Source organism: Phocoena sinus, chromosome 3, assembly GCF_008692025.1.
Source record: "Phocoena sinus isolate mPhoSin1 chromosome 3, mPhoSin1.pri, whole genome shotgun sequence".
NCBI classification, from domain to species: Eukaryota; Metazoa; Chordata; class Mammalia; order Artiodactyla; family Phocoenidae; genus Phocoena; species Phocoena sinus.
In genome coordinates this window covers 104,510,083-104,535,581 of record NC_045765.1, presented here as the reverse complement: position 1 = coordinate 104,535,581, position 25,499 = coordinate 104,510,083, and the positions used below count along the sequence as shown (strand labels likewise).

General features: G+C 36.7%; 2 pseudogenes; both read left to right on the top strand.

Annotated features, from left to right (window-relative positions):
- Positions 1-2,138: 2,138 nt before the first annotated feature.
- On the top strand, positions 2,139-4,388 carry LOC116751075 (annotated as a pseudogene).
- A 14-nt stretch (positions 4,389-4,402) lies between these two features.
- Positions 4,403-5,711, top strand: LOC116751074 (annotated as a pseudogene).
- Positions 5,712-25,499: the final 19,788 nt, after the last annotated feature.

Below are 25,499 nucleotides of genomic sequence, written 5' to 3'. Positions count from 1 at the left end.
TGCTGTTCTTCATTTTCCATGTTCTTGACTCCCTTTACATTTTGCTGGAGCATATGTTCAAGGGATATCTTTTTCTGGAAATGACAAATATAACAGACACTCCAAGACCCTACATGTCTACAAATATCTTTTTTTGTCCTTTCTGTCTTAATTTTTGCTAGATATATAATTCTAAGTTCAAAATTAATTCCCATCAAAATTCTGGGGAAATTTCTCCTTTGCTGCATACCATGGAATAACTTCAAAGAGAAGTCTGGCATTGCCTATTTTTATTGTTGCTCTTCTTTGTGTGCTATTATTTCTCAAAACTTATGCAAACTTCTCTTTGTCCATGGGATTTGAAAATCTGTTGTGCCTTTAGGAAAAGGGATTTTAACATTTATTTTTGAGTCATTTAGTGGATACATTTAATCGAATGGCTCATATTGTTTCTAAATTCTGATAATTTGTTTCTAATATTTCCTTTTGATTTTCTTTCTGATTGTTGGACCTACTTGGATTGATATTTTATATTCATGAATTTTCTGTGATATTTTTCACATCATTGACTTTTGCTCTTGGTTTAGGAAAATTTTCTCAATGTTATCCTACAAAACTTTAAAACTTAAAAAAGATCAATCTTATGATTTTAGACTTAGAGAGTTGCAAAAATACTACAGACAGTCCCATTGTATCCTCTAAGTTTTCCTTTGTGAATATTTATCTTACATAATATAGGACAATTATCAAAACTAAGAAAGTAACTTTAGTACAGTACTATTAATGAAACTAAGAAACTAACTTTGGTTCAGTACTATTAAACAGTAGAATTTGTGCAGTTTACCTTCCCCCCCACCCCCGCCAACTAATAGACTTTTACTGTTCCAGGATACAATCCAGGGGCTCACCTTGCATTTAGTTGTTATATTACTTATCTGTGAAAGTTCCCTGGTCTTTTCATATAGTTCAAGACCTTGAACATTCTGAACAGCAATGGCCACTTTATTTTTGTAATGCCCCTCAATTTGAGTTTGTCTAGTATTTTCTCATCACAGAACACTCCAAGACACTGCATGTCTACAAATATCTTTTTTGTCCTTTCCATCTTAATTTTTGCTAGTTATATAATTCTGAGTTCAAAATTAATTTCCATCAAAATTCTGGGGAAATTTCTCCTTTGTTGCATACCATGGAATAAATTCAAAGAGAAGTCTGGCTTTGCCTATTTTTGCTGTTGCTTTTCTTTGTATGCTATAATGCATTTTGGGGAAGGCTATCACAGAAGTGATGGCTCTCAGTGCACCATATTAGGGTATACATTATGTTGACAAATATTACTGATACTACCTTACTTTGGTGAAGTATGTATATTTAAGGATTCTACATTATAAAGTCACTATTATTCCTTTTCTAATTACTAAATAATTGGGGGGAAATATTTTCACAATACAAATATAACAACTTCTGCTTAAATGTTCACTAATTTTATCACTCACTGAGGATCTTGCCTGTAGCAGTTATTACTGTAGTGTTCTAATGATGATTTTCTCTATCCCTCACTCCTCCTACATCTATTCTTCTATAAGGAAGAGATGTGCTTTCTCCCCATTTATTTGTTCAGTTAGTTATTTATATATATGGACTCATGCATATTTATTTTATTTGGGGGTTATAATCCTATTCTGGCATTCGATATTTTGTTGCTCAAGTTGTTCCAGCAGCTTTGTCCATTGAGAGCTCTTTCAGGTTGACTCCTGTGCCCTTTTAACATGCCTCCATCTATTTTTCATTAAATGTATTCATCTCTGATACTGCTAGATGCTCTAGGCTCATCTTGTAGTTTTCTTGCCAGCCCTGAAATCAATAGTTTCACCAAGGACCCTTGAATCTTTTTATTGGAAAATTATATTTAGAAACCGAGATTTGGACATTAGGTGTACTTATTGTTATTGCTTCTATTTCTTCTTAGTGAAAAGATCTAGGAATATATATTTACCAATTCCTGCATAAATACACATCAATAATTATGTATGCATGTATATGTGTAATCTGTCACTTATCATCTATATGTCTGTACTGATAATTACTCCGATCCAGCACTGCAAGGTTTATTCTAATTTTCCCCATTTAGTTATTTATAACTCCCCCCTCCAAAAAAAAAGTCAGAAACATGGCTCTCATCATGTAAAAAAAAATTACTTATTTGTTCAACCCTCTTATAACAATAGTTTTAGATTTGTTCAGCCATATCCAAGGGAGAAACACATTTACTAACTAGAGTGTTTGGATACATTTCTTTATACATTTACCCTTACAATATCTGGTCAAAACACTACTTTCCAAAATTATTTAAAATGAGATTCTTTTTATTCCCATCCCCTTCAGTATGGTTATTTGACTCAATTGTAGTTCAGTTATTTTGTCACATTCCTTCTATCTCACAATCCTGATTTTTTAAATTTAAAATTGTATATAAAAATTACTCTTTGATGTATGGTTCCACAGGTTTTGACAAATTCATAGAACTGTATATTCACCACTACAGTTTCACGAAGAACAGTTCCATCCCAAATACAGTCTCTTTATATTCATCCTCTCCCTCTCAAAACCCAATGTGTGGCACCAACTGATCTAATTTTCTATACTTATGGTATTGCCTTTTCTAAAATAGCATATATTAATGGAATCATACAATATATAGTATTGGTGTCTAACTTCACTCACTTAGCCAGTTACATTGAAGATTTGGGAGTCATCTATTTGTTAGAATATACAAAAGTTTGTTTATCCATTCACTGGTTGAGAAACATTTGTTTTGTTTCCAATATTTGGTGACTGTGAATAAAGATGTTATAAATATTTTGTGTGTGTGTGTGTGTGTGTGTGTATGTGTGTGCGCGAACATATGTTTTCATTTGCCTTGGAGTAATACTGCTGGGTCCTATGGTAAATAGAAGAACATTCAACTTTATAAAATACTCCCCAAATGTTTTCTAATGTGGCTGTAGAGTTTTGCATTTCTAATAAAAATGTATGAGACTTCTAGGGGATTGCATCGTTGGCACCACTTGGTATCGCCAGTGTTGTTACTGTTACTTTGTTTGCTTGTTTTGGCATTTTGATAGGTGTATAGTTACCTCACTGAAGTTTTAAGTTGCAACTCCCTAAAGATTAAAAATGTTGAGCACCTTTTCATATGCTTATTTGCCATATCTCCACCTTCTTTGGTGACACCTATCTTCAGATCTTTCCCACATATTGTTTATTGATTTTTATTGTTGAGTTTTGAGATTTAGATTTATTTTTATATTCTGGAAACAAGTCCTGAAATGGAAATTTGATTTGTAAATATTTTCTATGAGTGTGTCTCTTGTCATTCTATTTACTTAGTAGTATCATTTGCAGAAGAGTAATTTTTATTTAAAAAAAATTAAATTTATATTTATAAAAAGTTCAATTTATCTTTTCTTTTCCTAAATAGATCATGCTTTTGGTGTTGTATCTAATATCTCTCTGCCTAAACCACAGTCAGGTAAGTTTTCTCCTATAATTTCTTCTAAAAAGAACATTTTGTAGATGTTTTAGAGTTTTATATTTTTCATTTAGAACTACAAGTAATTTTTCATTATTAAGATGTCCTGAAGAAGGAGGCTGAGTGACTGCCTGCATGGCTTCCAGATGACCCACTCCCTGGGTGGAGGGACTGGATCTGGGATGCATACTCTCCTCATCACCAAGATCCAGGAGGCATATCTAGATAGGAACATGAACATTTTCAGCATGGCGCCCTTGCCTGAGGTGTCAGATAGGATGGTGGAGCCCTACAATACCACCTACTCAGTCCACCAGCTGGTAGAAAACACAGATGAGACCTACTGCATTGATAATGATGCTCTCCATTACGTCTGATTCAGAACCATAAAGCTGACCACACCCACCTACAATGACCTGGACCACCTGGAGTTGGCCACCACGAGTGGGGCCATTACCTGCCTGTCCTTCCCCAACCAGCTCAATGCTGACCTGTGCAAGCTGGCATGAACAAGGTCCACTTCCCCCGCCTGCACTTCTTCATGTCGGCTTTGCTGTGTTAAGCAGCCAGGGAAACCAGCAGCACTGGGCCCTGACAGTGCCGGAGCTTACCCAGCAGATGTCAGACACCAAGAATATGATGGCCACCTGTGGCCTCTGCCATGGCTGCTATCTGACTGTGGCCATCGTGTTCAGAAGCTGCATGCCCATGAAGGTGGTGGACGAACAGATGCTTAACATCCAAAACAAGAAGAGCAGCTATCCTGTCCAGTGGATGGCCAACATTGTGAAAACAGCTGTCTGTGACATTCCGCCCCAGGGGCATAAAAATGTCTGCCACATTCACTGGCAACAGCACAATACATAATATTTCTTAAAATATTCTAATTGGATGGTGGGAGCCTACAGCCGAGGGTAAGGACAACGACCGGAGAGGGCAGCCAGGAGCCCTGGGTGTTTCTTAACATGTCTTGCCCCTTCTGCCCCAAGGCCTAGCCAGAGGCAACTCCTGTGACTGCCCAGCAACAAAACAGGCTTCAGCAAAGCCTTGTCCAACAAGTGACTCCGAGTGGACAAAGGTGTGCCCAATAAGCCCCGGTTGTTCAGAGTGGTGGACAGCGTGGAGGATGAGGTGTAGTGGTGGCTCCACCTGGTCCCGGGAGGGCAGGCAAGGGGGAGAGAAGTGAGCTCAGAAACAGGAAGCTGCTGACTGAAGTAACCCTGAAGTAACCTGCTGGGTAAGAAAAGGCAGCATCTTCAGCACTAGCATCTCCAAGCAGGAGGTGGAACTGGCCCCAGAGATGATTTCCAGCAGTTCTGAGTGGAACCACCCTTTAAGCCCTACAACTTCTCAGCCCCCAAGATCCTCCACAACAGCCGACACCTGCACACCCTACTCAAGGTCTGCACCCAGCTCTCCGGCTGATCTTTCTGGAGTTGAGGTTCACAGGGTTGCCAACAGACCATCTCCTCAAGCAATCCTTCTGGATTTTTTCTTTTGACGCCCTTTTCCAGCCCCAGAAGCACTCAGCGCATGACACCTTCTTCCTGGGATACCCAGCAAAGGCCCTGCAGCTGCCAGTGGACTATGTCCAGCAGGTCAAGCAGGCCTGGTCCTAGGTCAGCTGCCACTCATGGGGGAACAACCGGGACTGCAGGGAGCAGGACGAGATGGGAAAAGCCTGCTGCACGAGCACACACACCACGAACGTCAGCTCAGTGCGCTCTGTCGCTTCCGCCCTGGGCAAGTCCATTGTGCCCCGCCAAGAACCTAACCACCAACGGTGTGTTCTGGAACGAGACCTGGAGGACTCTCACCTGGCTGAATTCCACCAGATGTTAGACATTGTGGCTGACCACCACCTCATCCCAGGCCATTTTGTGGACATCATGAGGGAGTTCTTCACCAAGCTGGTATCATTCATTTTGAGACAGCCTACAATCCCTACACAGAGCCCAGCGAGGAGGAGTTCAGTTACCACCAAGGCCTAAAGAAGTGGGTGGAGGTCCGGAGCTCTGGACTCTTCTGCCCTGAGATGCTGCTGCCCATGGGGCTCCCTGAGAACCTGTCAGGTGTTGCCTGTCAGGGACCTCTCCCTGGAGCACCTGACTATGATCAAATGTGGCATTAGCAGTGTCTGGGAGCTGGTGAGCCTAAGATGAACCTGCAGATGGTGGTAGTAGTCCCTTGTGCCACCTGAGCGGCCAAACTGGGATTCAGGTATAGATAATATAATTTGTTGGGGGGGTGGGTGGGGGCAGGTGGTGGGGTAGAAGAAAAATGGAAGAGGAAAAAGGGGAGAAGAAGACATCCAGTGGATGGCTTTCTAACATTGTTTAAAAAAATTCTATTGAATAAATTTGGGGAAATCTATTTTCTAGTCTAATTCTGTTCCATCAATCTGTGGATATATCTTCTTTTCAATACCATACTGTCTTGATTAGTGTAGCTTTCAAGTAAATATTTAAATTGAAATGTGTGAATCTTCCAAATTTGTTCCTCAGTTTTAAAATCATTTTTGTCAATTCAAGTTTCTTTGTCTTTCCATATAAATTTTACACTCACCCATAAGATATCTACAAAAATCATGCTGGAATTTTAATTAGGGTTGCACTGAATCTGCAGATCAAATTGTGGATAATTTATTTCCTAAAAATATTGAACTTTCCTGTCTAAGAAAATGGTATATCTCTTCAGTTATTTGTTGTTTAATTATTTTCATTTGTGCTTTATAGTTTTCAACACAGAGAACCTGAATATATTTTTGTTAGGTTTCTACCTAATCTTTCAATTTTATTTAGTGCTACAGTAAATTAAATTTTTAAAATTCCAATTGTTTCTTGCCAGTAGGTAGGAATAAAATTTATATTTTTAGGCTGACTTTATTTACTAAAACTTGATTAACTCTATTAATTCTAGAAAAATATCTGAGTTTTTCAGATTTTCCACATAGAAAATTATTTCATCTGTGAATAGAAAATGATTATCTTGGGGGACCTTCAATATGGCAGAGAAGTAAGACATGGAGATCACTTCCTCCCCACAAATACATCAAAAATACATCTACATGTGGAAGAGCTCCTACAGAACAACTACTGAACGCTGGCAGAAGACCTCAGACCTCCCAAAAGGTAAGAAACTCCCCAATTACCTGGGTAGGGCAAAAGAAAAAAGAAAAAACAGAGACAAAAGAATAGGGATGGGACCAGCACCTCAGGGAGGGAGGTGTGAAGGAGGAAAAGTTTCCACACACTAGGAAGTGTCTTCACTGGCAGAGAAGGGGGTGGGCTGGGGGGAAGCTTCTGAGCCACAGAAGAGAGCACAGCAACAGGGGTGCACAGGGCAAAGCAGAGATTCCTGCACAGAAGATTGGTGCTGACCAGCACTCAGCAGGCTGAGAGGCTTGTCTGCTCACCTGCCAGGGGGGTCTGGGGGCTGGGAGCTGAAGCTCTGACTTTGGAAGACAGATCCCAGGGGTAGGACTGGGGTTGGCTGCGTGACCACATCTTGAAGGGGGCTAGTTTGCCACAGCTAACTGGAGGGAGTCCGGGTAAAAGTCTGGACCTGTCTAAGAGGCAAGGGACCATTGTTTTGGGGTGCGCAAGAAGAGGAGATTCAGAACACCACCTAAATGAGTTTCATAGATGGGCATGAGCTGTGGCTATCGGCACAGACACCAAAGACAGGCATGAAACACTAAGGCTGCTGCTGCAGCCACCAAGAAGCCTGTGTGCAAACACAGGTCACTATCCACACCTCCCTTCCTGGGAGTCAGTGCACCCTGCCTCTTCCAGGGTCCTGTGATCCAGGGACAACTTCCCCAGGAGAACATACAGCACACCTAAGGCTGTTGCAACATCACACCAGCCTCTGCCACCACAGGCTCACCTGCATTCCATGCCCCTCCTTCCCCCCTGGCCTGAGTGAGCCAGAGCCTCCTAATCAGCTGTTACTTTAACCCTGTCCTGTCTGGGTGGGGAAGAGACGACTTCAGGTGACCTACATGCAGAGTGGGGCCAAATCCAAAGCTGAACACCAGATTCTGTGCAAACAAAGAGGGAAAGGGAAATTTCTCCCAGCAGCATCAGGAGCAGTGAATAAAATCTCCACAATCAGCTTGATGTACCTTGCATCTGTGGAATACCTGAATAGACAATGAATCATCCCAAAATTGAGGCGGTGGACTTTGGGAGCAACTGTAGACTTGGTGTTTGCTTTCTGCATCTAATTGGTTTCTGGTTTTATGTTTCTCTTAGCATTAGAGCTTATTATCATTGGTAGATTTGTTTATTGATTTGGTTGCTCTCTTGCTTTTTTATATTTATATATTTTTTTCCTTTTTTTCTTTTTGTGAGTGTGTATGTGCATGTTTCTTTGTGTGATTTTCTCTGAATAGGTTTCCTTTTACCATTTATCCTAAAGTTCTGTCAGTCTGCTTTTTTTTTAATAAAGTTTTTAATACTTGTTATAATTGGTGGATTTGTTTATTGATATGGTTACTCTCTTCTTTCTTTCATTTTCTTTTTTTACTTTTCTCTTTTTTTATTTTTAATATTTTTAAATTATTATTTTAGTAACTATATTTTATTTAATTTATTTACTTTCTCTGAGCCATGTGGCTGAAAGCATCGTGGTGCTCTGCTCGGAAGTTAGGCCTGAGCTTCCTAGGTGGGACAGCTGAGTTCAGGACATTGGTCCACCAGAGACCTCCCGGCTCCAAGTAATATCAAATGGGAAAAGCCCTCCCAGAGATCTCCATCTCAATGCTAAGACCCCAATCCACTCAACAACCAGCAAGCTACACTTCTGGACACCCCAAGCCAAACAACTAGCAAGACAGGAACACAACACCACCCATTAGCGGAGAGGCTGCCTAAAGCCATAATAAGTTCACAGACACCCCAAAACAAAATGGATGTGGTCCTTCCCACCAGAAAAACAAGATCCAGCCCCACCCATGAGAACACAGGCACCAGTCCACTCCAAGAGGAAGCCTACACAAGCCACTGAACCAACCTTACCTACTGGTGGCAGACACCAAAAAGAATGAGAACTACAAACTTCAGGCCTGAGAAAAGGAGACCCCAAACACAGTAAGTTAACCAAAATGGAAAGACAGATAAATACACAGCAGATGAAGGAGCAAGGTAAAAATACACCAGATCAAACAAATGAAGAGGAAATAGGTAGTCTACCTGGAAAAGAATTCAGAGTAATGATAGTAAAGATGACCCCAAATCTTGCAAATAGAATAGAAAAAATACAAAAAAATGATTAACAAGAACCTAGAAGCACTAAAGAGCATACAAACAATGATGAACAACACAACAAATGAAATTAAAAATTCTCTAGAAGGAATCAATAGCAGAACAACTGAGGCAGAAGAATGGATAAGTGACCTGGAAGATAAAATAGTGGAAATAACTACCACAGAGTAGAATAAAGAAAAAGAATGAAAAGAACTGAGGACAGTCTCAGAGAACACTGGGACAACATTAAATGCACCAACATTTGAATTATAGGGGTCCCAGAAGAAGAAGAGAAATGGGAAGGGACTGAGAAAATATTTGAAGAGATTATAGTTGAAAACTTTCATAATATGGAAAGGAAATCGTCAATAAAGTCCAGGAAGCACAGAGAGTCCCAAACAGGATAAATCCAAGGAGAAACATGCCAAGACACATATTACTCAAACTAGCAAAAATTAAATACAAAGAAAAAATATTAAAAACAGCAAGGGAAAAACGACAAATAACATACAGGGGAATCCCCATAAGGTTAACAGCTAATCTGTCAGCAGAAACACTGAAAGCCAGAAGGGAGTGGCAGGATATATTTAAAGTGATGAATGGGAAGAAACTACAACCAAGATAACTCTACCCAGCCAGGATCTCATTCAGATTCAATGGAGAAATTAAAACTTTTACAGACAAGCAAAAGCTAAAAGAATTCAGCACCACCAAACCAGCTTTACAACAAATGCTAAAGGAACATCTCTAGGCAGGGAACACAAGAGAAGGAACAGACCTAGAAAAACAAACCCAAAACAATTAAGAAAATGGTAATAGGAACATACATATCGATAATTACCCTAAATGTGAATGGATTAAATGCTCCAACCTAAAGATATAGACTGCCTGAATGGATACAAAAATGAGACCCATATATATGCTGTCTACAAGAGACCAACTTCAGACCTAGGAACACATACAGACTGAAAGTAAGGAGATGGAAAAAGATATTCCGTGCAAATGGAAATCAAAAGAAAGCTGGAGCAGCAATTCTCATATCAGAAAAAATAGACTTTAAAATAAAGACTATTACAAGAGACAAAGAAGTACACTTCATAATGATCAAGGGAACAATCCAAGAAGATATAACAATTCTAAATATTTATGCACTCAACATAGGAGCACCTCAATACATAAGGCAAATGCTAACAGCCATAAAAGGGATAAATGACAGTAACACAATCATAGTAGTGGACTTTAACAACCCCCTTTCACCAATGGACAGATCATCCAAAATGAAAATAAATAAGGAAACAGAAGCTTTAAGTGATACATTAAAGAAGAATGATTTAACTGATATTTAATAGGACATTTCATCCAAAAACAACAGAATACACTTTCTTCTCAAGTGCACATGGAACATATCTTATAATATGTTATGATAGATAGATCTTATCTTGGGTCACAAATCAAGCCTTGGTAAATTTAAGAAAATTGAAATCATGTCAAGCATCTTTTCCAAACACAATGCTATGAGACTAGATATCAGTTACAGGAAAAAATCTGTAAAAAAATACAAATACATGGAAGCTAAACAATACACTACTAAATAACCAAGAGATCATGGAAGAAATCAAAGAGGAAAAAAAAGTACCTAGAAACAAATGACAATGAAACACGATGACCCAAAACCTATGGGATGCAGCAAAACTGTTCTAAGAAGGAAGTTTATAGCAGTACAATCTTACCTCAAGAAACAAGAAATATCACAAAAAACCAGCCTAACCTTACAATGAAAGCAATTAGAGAAAGAATAACAACAAAAAAAATAGTTAGCAGAAGGAAAGAAATCATAAAGATCAGATCAGAAATAAAGGAAAAAGAAATAAAGGAAATGATAGCAAAGATCAATAAAACTAAAAGCTGGTTCTCTGAGAAGATAAACAAAATTGAGAAACAATTAACCAGACTCATCAAGAAAAAAAAGGAGAAGACTCAAATCAACAGAATGAGAAATGAAAAAGAAGTAACAACTGGCACTGAAGAAATGCAAAGGATCATGAGAGATTACCACAAGAAACTATATGCCAATAAAATGAACAACGTGGAAGAAATGGAAAAATTCAAGAAAAGTAAACCTTATGAGACTGAACCAGGAAGAAATAGAAAACATAAACTGACCAGTCACAAGCACTGAAATTGACACTGTGATTGAAAATCTTCCAACAAACAAAAGCCCAGGACCACATGGCTTCACTGGCAAATTCTACCCAACATTTAAAGAAGAGCTAACATCTATCCTTCTCAAACTCTTCCAAAATAGAGCAGAGGGAGGAACACTCCCAAACTCATTCTATGAGGCCACCATCACCATGATACCAAGACCAGACAAAGATGTCATAAAAAGGAAAACTACAGACAAATATTACTGATGAAAAGAGATGCAAATATCCTCAATGAAACACTAGAAAACAGAATCCAACAGCACATTAAAAGGATGATACACCAAGATCAAGTGGAGTTTATCCCAGGAATGCAAGGATCCTTCAATATACACAAATCAATCAATGTGATACAACATATTAACAAACTGAAGGAGAAAAACTATATGATCATCCCAATACATTCAGAAAAAGCTTTCCACAAAATTCAACACACATTCATGATAAAAACCCTTCAGAATGTGGGCAAATAGGGAACTTACCTCAATATAATAAGAGCTATGTATGACAAACCCACAGCCAACATTGTTGTCAGGGGTGAAAAACTGAAATCATTTCCACTAAGATCAGGAAAAAGACAAGGTTGCCCACTCTCACCACTATTATTAAACATAGGTTTGGAAATTTTAGCCACAGCTATCAGAGAAGAAAAAGAAATAAAAGGAATCCAAATTGGAAAAGAAGAAGTAAAATTCTCACTGTAGATGACATGATACTATACATAGAGAATCCTAAAAATGGCACCAGAAAACTACTAGAGCTAATCAATGAATTTGGGAAAGTAGCAGAATACAAAATTAATTCACAGAAATCTCTTGCATTCCTATACACTGATGATGAAAACTCTGAAAAAGAAATTAAGGAAACACTCCCATTTACCATTGCAACAAAAAGAATAAAATACCTAGGAATAAACCTACCTAAGGAAACAAAAGACTTGTATGCAGAAAACTATAAGACACTGATGAAAGAAATTAAAGATGATACAAACAGATGAAGAGCTATACCATGTTTGTGGATTGGAAGAATCAACATTATGAACATGACTCTACTACCCAAAGCAATCTACAGATTCAATGCAATCCCTATCAAACTACCACTGGCATTTTTCACAGAACTAGAACAAAAATTTTCACAGTTTGTATGGAAACACAAAGGACCCAGAATAGCAAAAGCACCCTTGAGAAAAAAAAATGGAGCTAGAGGAATCAGGCTCCCTGACTTCAGAATATACTACAAAGCTACAGTAATCAAGACAGTATGGTACTGAAACAAAAAACAGAAATATATATCAGTGAAACAGGATAGAAAGCCGAGAGTTAAACCCACACCCATGTGGTCACCTTATCTTTGATAAGGAGGCAAGAATATACAATGGAGAAAAGACAGCCTCTTCAATAAGTGGTGCTTGGAAAACTGGACAGCTACATGCAAAAGAATGAAATTAGAACACTCCCTAACACCACACACAAAAATAAACTCAAAATGTATTAAAGCCCTAAATGTAAGGCCAGACACTATAAAACTCTTAGAGGAAAACATAGGCAGAACATTCTATCACATAAATCACAGCAAGATCCTTTTTGACCCACCTCCTAGAGAAATGGAAATAAAAACAAAACTAAACAAATGGGACCTAATGAAACTTCAAAGCTTTTGCACAGCAAAAGAAACCATAAACAAGATGAAAAGACAATCCTCAAAATGGGAGAAAATATTTGCAAATGAAGCAGCTGACAAAGGATTAATCTCCAAAACATACAAGCAGCTCATGGAGCTCAATATCAAAAACACAAACAACCCAAACCAAAAATGGGCAGAATACCTGAATAGACATTTCTCCAAAGAAGATGTACAAATTGCCAATGAACACATGAAAGGACGCTCAACATCACTAATCATTAGAGAACTGCAAGTCAAATTTACAATGAGTTATCACCTCACACTTGTCAGAATGGCCATCAACAAAAAATCTAGAAAAAATAAATGCTGGAGAGGGTGTGGAGCAAAGGAACCCTCTTGCACTGCTGGTGGTAATGTAAATTGATACAGCCACTATGAAGAACAGTATGGAGGTTCCTTAAAAAACTAAAAATAGAACTACCATACAACCCAACAATCCCACTACTGGGCATATACCCTGAGAAAACCATAATTCATAAAGAGTCATGTATTACAATGTTCATTTCAGCTCTCTTTACAATAGCCAGGGCATGGAAACTACCTAAGTGTCCATCGACAGATGAATGGATAAAGAAGATGTGGCACATACATACAATGGAATATTACTCAGCCATAAAGAGAAACGAAATTGAGTTATTTGTAGTGAGGTGGATGGACCTCTAGTCTGTCATTCAGAGTGAAGTTAAGTCAGAAATAGAAAAACAAATACCGTATGCTAACACATATATATGGAATCTAAAAAAAAAAAAAGATTCTGTAGTACCTAGGGGCAGAACAAGAATAAAGACACTGATGTAGGGAATGGACTTGAGAATGCGGGGAGGAGAAAAGGTAAGCCTGGATGAAGTGAGAGAATGGCATGGACATATATATACTACCAACTGTAAAATAGATAGCTTTTGGGAAGCAGCCGCATAGCACAAGGAGATCATCTCGGTTCTTTGTGTCCACGTAGTGGGGTGGGATAGGGAGAATGGGAAGGAGATGCAAGAGGGAGGAGATATGGGGATATATGTATATATTTAGTTGATTCACTTTGTTATGCAGCAGAAACTAACCCACCATTGTAAAGCAATTATACTCCAATAAAGATGTTAAAAATAAATAAGTAAATTCAAAAGAAAATGTTTATCTCTAATTTAATAATGTGTGTGCTTTGTATTTATTTCACTTTATTATTATATTGGCTAGCATATCCAGCATAATGTTCAGTATATATCAGGAGAGAGATTGTTCTTCCCTTGTTACTGGTTTTAGGGATAAGGCATACAGGCCTTCACTAGAAAGTATGATGTTAACAGTGATTATTTTAGATACCCTTCTCACGTGAAGGAATTCCCTTCTTATTCCACATTTACTGAAAGTTTATCATAAATTGATGTTGTTGTTGTTGTTTCAAATGCTTCCTCCGTAGCTATTGATGGGAGCTTGAGCTTGTTAAGTCTGTTAATATGATGAATAACCTTGATTGATAAATAGATGCCTTTTGTGGAGGACACTTGAGTTATGTTCATGAGGATTATTGATCTGTACATTTTTTTCCTTGTAATATCTTTGTCTAATATTGGTATTAGGGCAGTGCTGGCCTCATAATTGGGAAATATTTCCTCCTCCCCTATTTTCTAGAAGAGGATATAAAAGATTAATATTTGGTAGAAGTAACCAGTGAAATTATTTGGGGTTGGGGTTTTCCTTATTCAAAGGCTTTTAAATAAGATTCTTTCTTAAAAAGACATAGATATTCAAAAGCTATCTAGGTTATCTACTTCTTCTTGAATGAGATTTGATAGTTTGTATTTTTCTAAGAATTATGACAATTTCATGTAAAATGTTACATTTATGGGCATAAAGTTGTTCATATCAGTAGTATTTAATTATGGTCGTTTTAACACATGTATGATCTCTAGTATTATCTTTTTTCTTTCATTGTTTCAGTAATTTGTGTCTTCTCTCTTTTTGCTTTTTTGTTTGTGTTTTGTTTTTTGTCAGAGGGTATAAACATTTATGAATTTTATTAAAACATTCAAAAGCTAGTTTTGAAACTGTTGGCTTTTTTCTCTTATTTTACTGTATTTATTATCATTATCATCTTCTCTATTCTCTCCTTCCTCATGTCTCAGTTTGGTTTAGTTTACTCCTCTTAAGTTTCTTAAGTTTGAAACTTAGATCACTCATTTGTGGTGTTTCTTCTTGTCTGATACAAGCATTTAATGCTATAAGTTGTACTCTATGCACTGCTGTTGATGCATCTCAAATTTTTTGGTATGTTACACTTTTCATTCAGTTCAAAATATTTTTTCTGTTGAGTATTTTGACCATAAGTTATTTAGAAGTGAGTTAATTTCAAAATTTTGTGGATTTTCCGTATATTTTGGTTTTACTGACTTTTAATTTTCTTATGTTCCAAGTACATACTTCATATGATTTCCAATCTTATCAATTTGTTGAGCTGTTTTATGATGCAGAATAAGGTTGGTATTGATGAATGTTCCATATATATTTGAAAAGAAAGCTTGTTGTGGTTTTGTCGAGTGGAGTTTCTCTGCAATTGTCTTATGAATTAATTAGAAAGGAGTATTGAACTCTTTAACTATTATTGAAATTTTTCTGTTTCTTTTTCTCACTTTTATCTTTTTTTTTTTGAAGCTTCCTGTTTAGGTACGTTCAGATTTAAGATTACTATATTTCTTGGAGAATTGACCACTTCATCATTATATTATGTCCTCTTTCGCCTGTGATTTTCTTTGCGTGTGTAATTTTCTTTGAACTGAAGGCTACTTTGTCTGATATTAGTATAGTAATCATCTTTAAATATGTTGCTTTATAATAAAGTATTATCTTTATTTTGGTTAGTGTTTGCTTGGTACATCTTTCTCCTTTTCTTTTAATCTATGTATTTATATTTGAAGTGGGATTCTTATAGACAGCATACTTTTGGCTCTTAGATTTTCATTCAGTCTTGCAATCATTGTCTTACTGGTTGGGGAGATCATCTGGGTTTGAGATTTATTGCTGTTATGATTATTCTCAGTACACCATACTCTTTAAATTTCTGTAGTTATAACCTGTGTTTAGGGTTGGGTTAATTTTCCAGAGCACTGCCTGTTTGGCTCTGAGTTTTAAATTTTCCCTTTCTCCTGTGCCTCAGAGAGTTTTTTTGTGTTCTTCTCTTATTCCTCTCCAACAGTTTTCTCCTGTTACTTCTCATTCAGTGCTTGGTAACTTGGTGGTGGGAGGGAATTGAACATTCTTTGTTGTTCTGATTAAACCTCCTTTTTAGGCAAGCTCCATATCCCTGTGTGTCAGGGTGTGGCATTCACTGTTTTCTTTTTTTTGGGGGGGGGGGGAGGGGGAATCATTTATTTGTCTTTTACATGGAAACAGAAAATTGAGAGAGAGAACAAAAGGGCAACTAGCCAGCTGCTTAGATGCCCTGGCTATAGTTGTGGGCCTAGTGCCTATTCCCACCACTTATCCAGGAATATTTTTATCTGTTCCCTTCCCCTTTCTCAGCTACAATGAGTTTTAAACCTGAGAGTAACAGTGTTTGTTGCCCTTTTCTTCACAAATTATATAGAAGAAATGCAAGAGAGGTAGAGTTGAAAGGTCTGGGTGTAATCTCGTGTCCTGCCTGCATAGATGCTGTTTTCCTCTCCCAGATCTATACCATACTGAACACTTTGTTAGTGATCTTCCTTATATTTTCTGTGAAGATCTGATAGGTTTTGTTCATTGAGAACCTACAAAAGAATGGTATTTCCCCAAGCTGTGATTCTCTAAGGGCTTCACACTGCCCAACACACTACACTTGGCCTATATTAACCCATCAACTATTCTGGATGAATTCTTTTACAGGTATCTGGTTTACATTCCCTGGGCAAGGAATATATATTCCTCTCTCCCAGCAGATACCTGCCTTTCCTTAGATTTGAGGTCACTTCTTTGCTCTGAGACCTCAGCTCTCCAATGGGTTTGAAAAGAAATCATTAATTTGAAAGCTAATCTGGGTCTTTTACATTATAAGGATGAGAGTGGCACTCCTTTTAGCCTTCTATACTCCAGAGTGGAAGCGAAATGTCATATTAAAATACATTTAATTTCCAGAGTGGAAGCCAAATGTCATATTAAAATATTTTTAATTTCCAGAAATCCTTCCTTTTTCTTGGTTATTTTTTTCTGCCTTCAAATAACGACCTGATCATGCTTTAAGGATGTGCTATCTTCTCTAATCTAAGAATATTTATGAGAATTTTAATATTATACTATATTTCCAAAATTATTTCTTCTTTCTTTGCTGTCATCTGTTCAGTTTATCCATTTTACACCTTCTATCTTTTTGTTTTATTTTTTTTACTGCTAATTTTTCAATTTCCATCTCTTTATGAATGGAGGTTAGGATGATTAATGAAATTGATTGACTCATCTTCTAGTCTATTTCCCCAGCAGTCTTTTCCTTGGAATATAAGATCTGCATAGGACCCCTTTGTACATATTTCAGAAAAGGTTTTACTTTGGTGCAAATATGGAGTCATTGCAATAATCTGTCACCTTCTCCATAGCCAAATTAAGATGAGATTTATTCTGAAGCACTGACCTATATACTTAGAACCTTCCTCTATTCCCTAGTGGATCTTTACTTTTTTGAAGGAATACCACTTTAGTTTTAAAGAAAAAATCACACTCCACTAGCTACTCTATAGGATACAATCCTCTGTACCTGCTAATTCTAAATGTAGTTGGGTTCATTGAGCAAAATGTGTTCTGTACCTATTGGAGATTTTTCTGTGCCTATTTTGGTCTCTGATTTTCTTCAGTTTGGTTTATTCCTCAACTCCATCTGCTTTAAAGTATCTACAGATTTATGGGACAAAAAAATACTTGTTCAGGTATGCTGTGGTCTGAATGCTTGTGTCTCTTAAGAATTCATGTTGAAACCCAACCCCCAAGTGATAGTATTAGAAGATGAGGTCTTTGGGAGTCATTAGGTCATGAGGGCTGGGCCCTCATAAATGGGATTAGTGTCCTTATAAAAGAGCTCTAGAGGGAGCCCTGTCTCTTCACTTTGTGAGGTTACAGTGAAAAGTCAGCCATCCTAAGCAGTGGGCCCTCACTAGACACCAAACTCCTAGTGCCAGGATCTTGGACTTCCAGCCTCCAGAACTGTGAGAAATAAATATTTATTGTTTATAAACCAACCAGTCTATGGTATTTTTGTTATAGCAGCCTGAACAGAATAAGACAAGGTGGCTTTACAATTTTCTCTATGTTTTTCTGGATTTATTCCATTTTGTATATATTTACTGTAATTTCAGTGGCATTTTCAGGAGGAAACAACTCTAAGTACAAATTTTCAGACCACTATCTTGAATTAAAATTAATTATCGAACCTTTAAAGGTGCTATTTCTCCATTAAAATGGAAATAAATTCATTTTAACAGGAAAAATTTTGACATATTGTAATACTTTGAGTTTTGGTTCCAATTTGTAAATTAAATTTATAAAGTAATTTATATTACATTGTTTTTTTAAAGAATAAAATAAATTTGCTCAAAAATATAGGACAGTCATAAGAAAATATTATATAGATACCATGTAGAGAATAAAAAATTGCCTCTATTTTAAACATTCTACAATGATTCTCTTGAAATGCACTTTATAGAACCTTATACTTCACCATGGAATTTTATATGCAGCTGATCTTTTCATCTTCTCCATAAGGGTACTTAGGTACAGAAAGGATAAATAGCACCCTCTGGGTATAGTCTGAGTAAAATGGAGTTTCAAGTAAAGCTGCTAAGAATCTGAGAGTCTAATAAGGCCTGTTACCCTAGTCAAATAAAGGCAGTAAACAGAATAACAACAGTGGAAGCAACAGCAACAATAAGCAAACCATTATAGTTTTCAAATTTTGCCTTTAAAGACATTGGAAGCTGAAAAATAGCAATACAGAATGAGCGTCTAGTATTTCAATCTGTATTGCTTTAGGAAGTTAAACAACATCGAAAACTAAACAGTATTATTTTTTTCCATTTTCCATTTTATAATGTGATAACCATTATGTCTTTTGTTTGTTTTAGTAGTAAGTTGTGTAATACAAAGTATATTTCTCACCTAGGCTTCACTTGGCAACCATTTTAAGAAATCTTTTTTTCATTGTTGTTTTCATTAGTGTTGTTGTTGTTTTAAATAAGGTTTCACCTTTATTTTATAAGATCCAGTATTTCAACAGGAAATTTTTTGGGGGGGTGACTAAAATTTATATAAGAAGGAAGAAAATTCCCTTTGTAATACCTTATGCATTACTCATTAATTCTCCTTATAACCTGGCAACTCTTATTTCCTTTATGAGGGAAAACCAATATATGCAAATTTTATACATGTACTCCCAGCTTGCTCAGAAGTGTAGACAATATCGAGAGTCAGAAAAGAAGGAGAAGAAGGAAAAGAAGGAGAAGAAGGAGGAAGAACATCAGTATGAATAATCAAGAAATAAATACAATTTGTTAATCAAACAACCAGTCAATTAGTACTTACAGAGTAGATAGAAAAGCATTCAAGAAATCAGAGAGGAGACCAGATTATATCTTAAGTCAGTGAAGATGCTTAATTCTTTTCTCTTCCCAGCTGGTACTGTGGGATGAGAACGGCTCATATATGTTGAATTGTAGAAGATTCAGTGCAACTTTCTCTTGGAGACCCCATAAACTCTGATGAACCAGAGGGGCTACAGTATTGAATGACAAAGTAGAGGTGAACATAATTACAGCTCCATCAGCATCCTATGGTCAAGGGCATGTATGAATATTTCTTTCTAGGATTTTCAGCTAAGTGGCATGTATAAGATTCCAAAAGAGATTTTAAAATGTTATCAATATATGAAAACCTGAAAGATCTGAACATAGAAGCTAGAGTCCAATAAGATACAAAGATGGTAACAATTTGGAAAGAATAAAGAATCCTCAAGAAATTCTCATCTTTGGGGTCTTAAATTTAAAAAATAATCTACTTATACCCTAAATTTATAAGCATGATTTTTCATGAGAGAGTAACAGAGCCAAATGATTTCAGGGCTGTTATCTTCATGCCTCTCTTTCAGCTGCAAACTTAGAGAAGAGCACAATGTTACTACCCAATTTTTAATTTTCTATAGTTACTTTCCTTAAAAATGAATTTATCAGGGAGGGAAATCTAGGCTTTCTAATGCCACCTTTGAGTTACTAGTCTGTTATTTCTGCCTCCATTCTATGTTGCTCTGAGTTCTCCTAAGGATGTGTTACTTTACAACAGGTGCTATTCCCAGGTCTTTCACTTTCCATGTGTTTATGTTAAACATTTAGTGAAACAAAATACTATTCATGGAGTTAGAAGTTTGTTTCCTCACAGTAGTAATAAATAGATAGATATGTATCTTTCTGGTGAAACAAACCTTTCCTGGGAAACCATGTTAGGGGCATAACACAGATCAAAATAAAATCTAATAGTCTCACGTCATCACATCCATCACTGACCATCTCTGACCAGAACCTCAGATGCTTATATCAAATTTCCTACAGTCTAGAATGCTTCCTATAGTTTCCTTATAAACTAACTAAGATCCTTAAAAACAGAGTGGGACCATATCAACTTCCACCACTGAATTCCCCTCTCACACCACCTAACTTGGATATACAAGGGGCTCCTAATATTATTTGCCAAAACAATGAATGGATTGATAGATGAACAAGTAAATAATAAAACATCTAACTGGCTTCCATAACATAACATAGATTGTAACTTATCTTTTTGTGAAATATGTATTATTTTCATCTCTACAATGTAGTGAGCAGTTTGCTTTTTACTTGCTGTTCTGTGTTATCTGTGCCTAAGAAGCTAAATCAAGAAGAAAGCTTCATCTGAAGTCAAAAAGCCTAATCCACTGAGCATACAAAATGTAACATATTTTACAACTAATGAAGAAGTACAGGAATTTCCATCCTAGAGTCCTGGTCAAATTACCTAATTCTCAGATAGCTACATTTTGCCTACTTAACTTCTCTATGCAGCAACTGTTGCCTTTAGTGTTTTTCACAATCTTTTAGCTACCTTTTAAAATTATTTTGCATTTTCATTTGTAACTACCTAGAGGTGAAACGCAACAGCTATTTTTGTGGTGGTTAGAGCAGTCCCTGAAGAAAGGCATTTAAATTTTCAAAGTACTTTTATTCCTTTTGAGACTTAAATTTACTGCTCAGCAAATGCAGCATACTGAAAATGCCAAAGCAGCTATAAAATAAGATATTGAGAAAAATTATAAACTGGTGTAATATTACTGTCTTTTTTGTTATACTTGCTATTTTATTTTGTTCCAAGCTTCTTCTCTCTGTGTTAAGTGAAAAAAAACTAATGGAATTGTCATTCCCCATTCCAAATGCAAACTATTTAAGCAGGTAAAAATACTTTGATTGTCATAGAATGTCATTCTGGAATATCAGTTGCCTTTTCAACAGATTCTTTCCATTTGGGAAATCATTTGTACTTAATGGAAAAGAAATGGTTTTGTAATAATTATCCAATGAATTCAAATTTGGCAGCAATACTGTAATGATTATGTCAAATTCTCTACACGTATGCTATAGAAGTAATACTTGTCTTCAATTGGTTTCTTACTTTGAAATGGTTCCACAGTAGACGTATTTTGTTAGTGGTAGTCAAAATGGTCTCTCCAAACTACTTCATTAATTGCTTTAGGTCAGTTAATATGCAGCTATTTATGAACAACCCATAACCTCAATGTTTGGATACAAGTAAGAGGAAAACAAACAAAAAGTGTCAATGTAATATGGAAAACAGAATTGTAACAAATGTTCTATGTAATAGTTAAAAGATACATATTAAAAGGATCATACACCATGATCAAGTGTGATTTATCCCTGGGATGCAAGGATTATTCAATATATGCAATTCAATCAATGTGATACACCATATTAACAAATTAAGGAATAAAAACCATATGATCATCTCAATAAATGCAGAAAAAGCTCCTGACAAAATTCAACACCGATTTATGATAAAAACTCTCCAGAAAATGGGCATAGAGGGAACCTACCTCAACATAATAAAGGCCATATATGAGAAACCCATAGCAAGCATCATACTCAATGGTGAAAAACTGAAAGCATTTCCACTAAGATCAGGAACAAGAAAAGGATGTCCACTCTCGCCACTCTTATTCAACATAGTTTTGGAAGTCCTAGCCATAGAAATCAAAGAAGAAAAATAAATAAGAGGAATACAAATTGGAAAAGATGAAGTAAAAGTGTCACTGTTTGCAGATGACATGATACTATACATAGAAAATCCTAAAGATGCCACCAGAAAACTACTAAAATGAATCAATGAATTTGGTAAGGTTGCAGGATACAAAATTAATGCACAGAAATTTCTGGCATTACTATACACTAACAACAAAAAATCAGAAAGAGAAATTAAGAAAACAATCCCATTTACCATTGCAAAAAAAAGAATAAAATACTTAGGAATAAACCTACCTGAGGAGGTGAAAGACTTGTACTCAGAAAACTATAAAACACTGATGAAAGAAATCAAAGATGACATAAACAGATGGAGAAACATACCATGATCTTGGATTAGAAGAATCAATATTGTGAAAATGATTATACTCCCCAAAGCAATCTACAGCTTCAATGCAATCCTTATCAAACTACCAATGGCATTTTTTACAGAACTAGAACAAAAAATTTTACAATTCATATGGAAACACAAAAGACCCCGAATAGCCAAAGCAATCTTGAGAAAGAAAAACGCAGCTGGAGGAATCAGGCTCCCTGGCTTCAAACTATACTACAAAGCTACAGTGATCAAGATAGTATGGTACTGGCCCAAGACCAGAAATATAGATCAATGGTACAGGATAGAAAACCCAGAGATAAACCCACGCGCATATGGTCACCTAATTTATGACAAAGGAGGAAAGAATATACAATGGAGAAAAGATAACCTCTTCAATAAGTGGTGCTGGGAAAACAGGATAGCTATATGTAAAAGAATGAAATTACAACACTCCCTAACACCATACACAAAAATAAACCCAAAATGGATTAAAGACCAAATGCAAGGCCAGACACTATAAAACTCTTATAGGAAAACATAGGAAAACACTCTGACATAAACCACAGCAGGATCTTTCTAGACCCACCTCCTAGAGTAATGAAAACAAAAACAAAACTAAACAAATGGGACCTAATGAAACTTAAAAGCTTTTGCACAGCAAAGCAAACCATAAACAACATGAAAAGACAATGCTTAGAATGGGAGAAAATATCTGCAAATGAAACAACGGACAAAGGATTACACTCCAAAAAATTCAAACAGCTCATGCAGCTCAATTTCAAAAAAACAAACAATCCAATTAAATAATGGGCAGAAGACCTTATTAGACATTTCACCAAAGAAGACATATAGATGGCCAAGAGGCACAAGAAAACATGCTCAACATCACTAATTATTAGAGGAATGCAAATCAAAACTACAATGAGGTATCACCTCATACCAGTCAGAATGGCCATTATCAAATAATCTAGAAACAATAAATATTGGAAAGGGTGTGGTGAAAAGGGAACCCTCTTTCACTGTTGGTGGGAATATATATTGGTACAACCATTATGGAGAACAGTTTGGAGGTCCCTTAAAAAACTAAAAATAGAACTACCATATGACCCAGCAATCCCACTACAGGGCATATACCCTGAGAAAACCATAATTCAAAAAGACGCATGTACCAAAATGTTCATTGAAGTGCTATTTACAATAGCCAGGACATGGAAACAACTTAAATGTCCATCGACAGATGAATGGATAAGGAAGATGTGGCACATATATACAGTGGAACATTACTCTGCCATAAAAGGAAACGAAGTTGAGTTATTTGTATGAGGTGGATGGACCTAGAGTCTGTTATACATAATAAAGTAGTCAGAAAGAGAAAAAACAAATATTGTATGCTAATGCATATATATGGAATCTTAAAAAAAAAAAAAAAGGTACGGATGAACCTAGTGGCAGGTAGGAATAAAGACATAGACATAGAGAATGGACTTGAGGCCAGGGGGAGGGGGAGGGGGAAGCTGGGGTGAAGTGAGAGTGTCATCGACATATATACACTACCAAATGTAAAATAGACAGCTAGTGGGAAGTAGCCGCATAGCGCAGGGAGACCAGCTCGGTGCTTTGTGACGACCTCGAAGAGTGGGATAGGGAGAATGGGAGGGAGGCTCAAGAGGGAGGGGATATGGTGATATATGTATGCACATGGCTGATTCACTTTGTTGTACAACAGAAACTAACACAGTATTGCAAAGCAATTATACTCCAGTAAAGATCTATAAAAACAAAAAACATGTAAATGAGGAACGGGTAGATGAAGGGGTGCTCAACATCACTGGTCAACCAGGAAGTGCAAATCAAGGCTGCAGTGAGCTATCACTTCGTGCCTGTTCAGGATGGCTGTTATCCAAAAAAAAAAAAAAAAAAAGATAGTTTTTGACTTGGATGTGGAGGAAGGGGAAACCTTGTGCACGTTTTTGGGAGTGTGGATTGGTGCATCTGCTGTGGAGGGCAGCACGGTGGTTCCTAAAAAGATCAAAGATAGATCTGCCCTATGATCCATCAGTCGCACTTCTGGGTGTATAGTCAAGAATTTAAATATTCTGTAATCCCATGTTCATTGCAGGATATTTCACAGTACCCAATATGAGGAAGCAAGCTAAATATCCACCAATGGATGAATGGATAAAGAAGATGTAGTACATGTATACAGTGGGATATTTGTTCAGCCTGGAAAAAACAAGGTGGGTTCTTCATGACCATTATTTTTCTTTAGATTCCATATATATGTATTAAGGGTAAGCTGGGACAAAGTGAGAGAGTGACATGGACATATATACACTACCCAGCTACCAAGCTGGTGGGAAGCAGCCACATAGCACAGGGAGATCAGCTCGGTGCTTTGTGACCACCTAGAGGGGTGGGATAGGGAGGGTGGGAGGGAGGGAGATGCAAGAATGAAGAGATATGGGGACATATGTATATGTATAACTGATTCACTTTGTTATAAAGCAGAAACTAACACACCATTGTAAAACAATTATACTCCAATAAAGATGTTAAATAAAAACAACAGCAACAAGGTGGGTATTCCTGGCACTTGTGACAACATGGATGAACCTGGAGGATATTATCCTACATGAAATTAGCCAGACAGGACAAATACTACATGACTATACAACTTAAATGAGGAATATAAACTAGTCAAACTCATAGAAATAGAGGGTGTAATGGTGGTTTTCAGGGCCTGGGGGGAGAGGAAAATGAGGGGGTATTAATCAATGGGAATAAAGTTTCAGTTATGCAAGATGAATACACCCTAGAGATCTACTGTACAGATCTATTGCCTATAGTTAAGAATACTGTGTCGTATACTCAAAAATTTGCTAAGAGGATAGCTCTTACGTTAAGTGTTCTTACCACAAATTAATAATAATAAAGAAGGTGGATGGAAACCTTTAAATGTGATGGATATGTTTATGGCATAGCCTGTGGTTGAGAGTTTCACAGGTATATACTTATCTCCAAAGTAATCAAGTTGTATACATTAAGTACATACAACTTTTGGTATGTCAATTTTACCTCAATAAAGTGCTTAGAAAAAAAAAGAGAGATACTGGAGAGAAAAAACAGAGTAGATTCTTCTGTTATAGGTGGATTGAGATTTACATACATACCCTCTAAAGTCTCCTGATGTATATGTGTGTGTATGTATGTGTGTGTGTGTGTGTGTGTGTGTGTGTGTGTGTG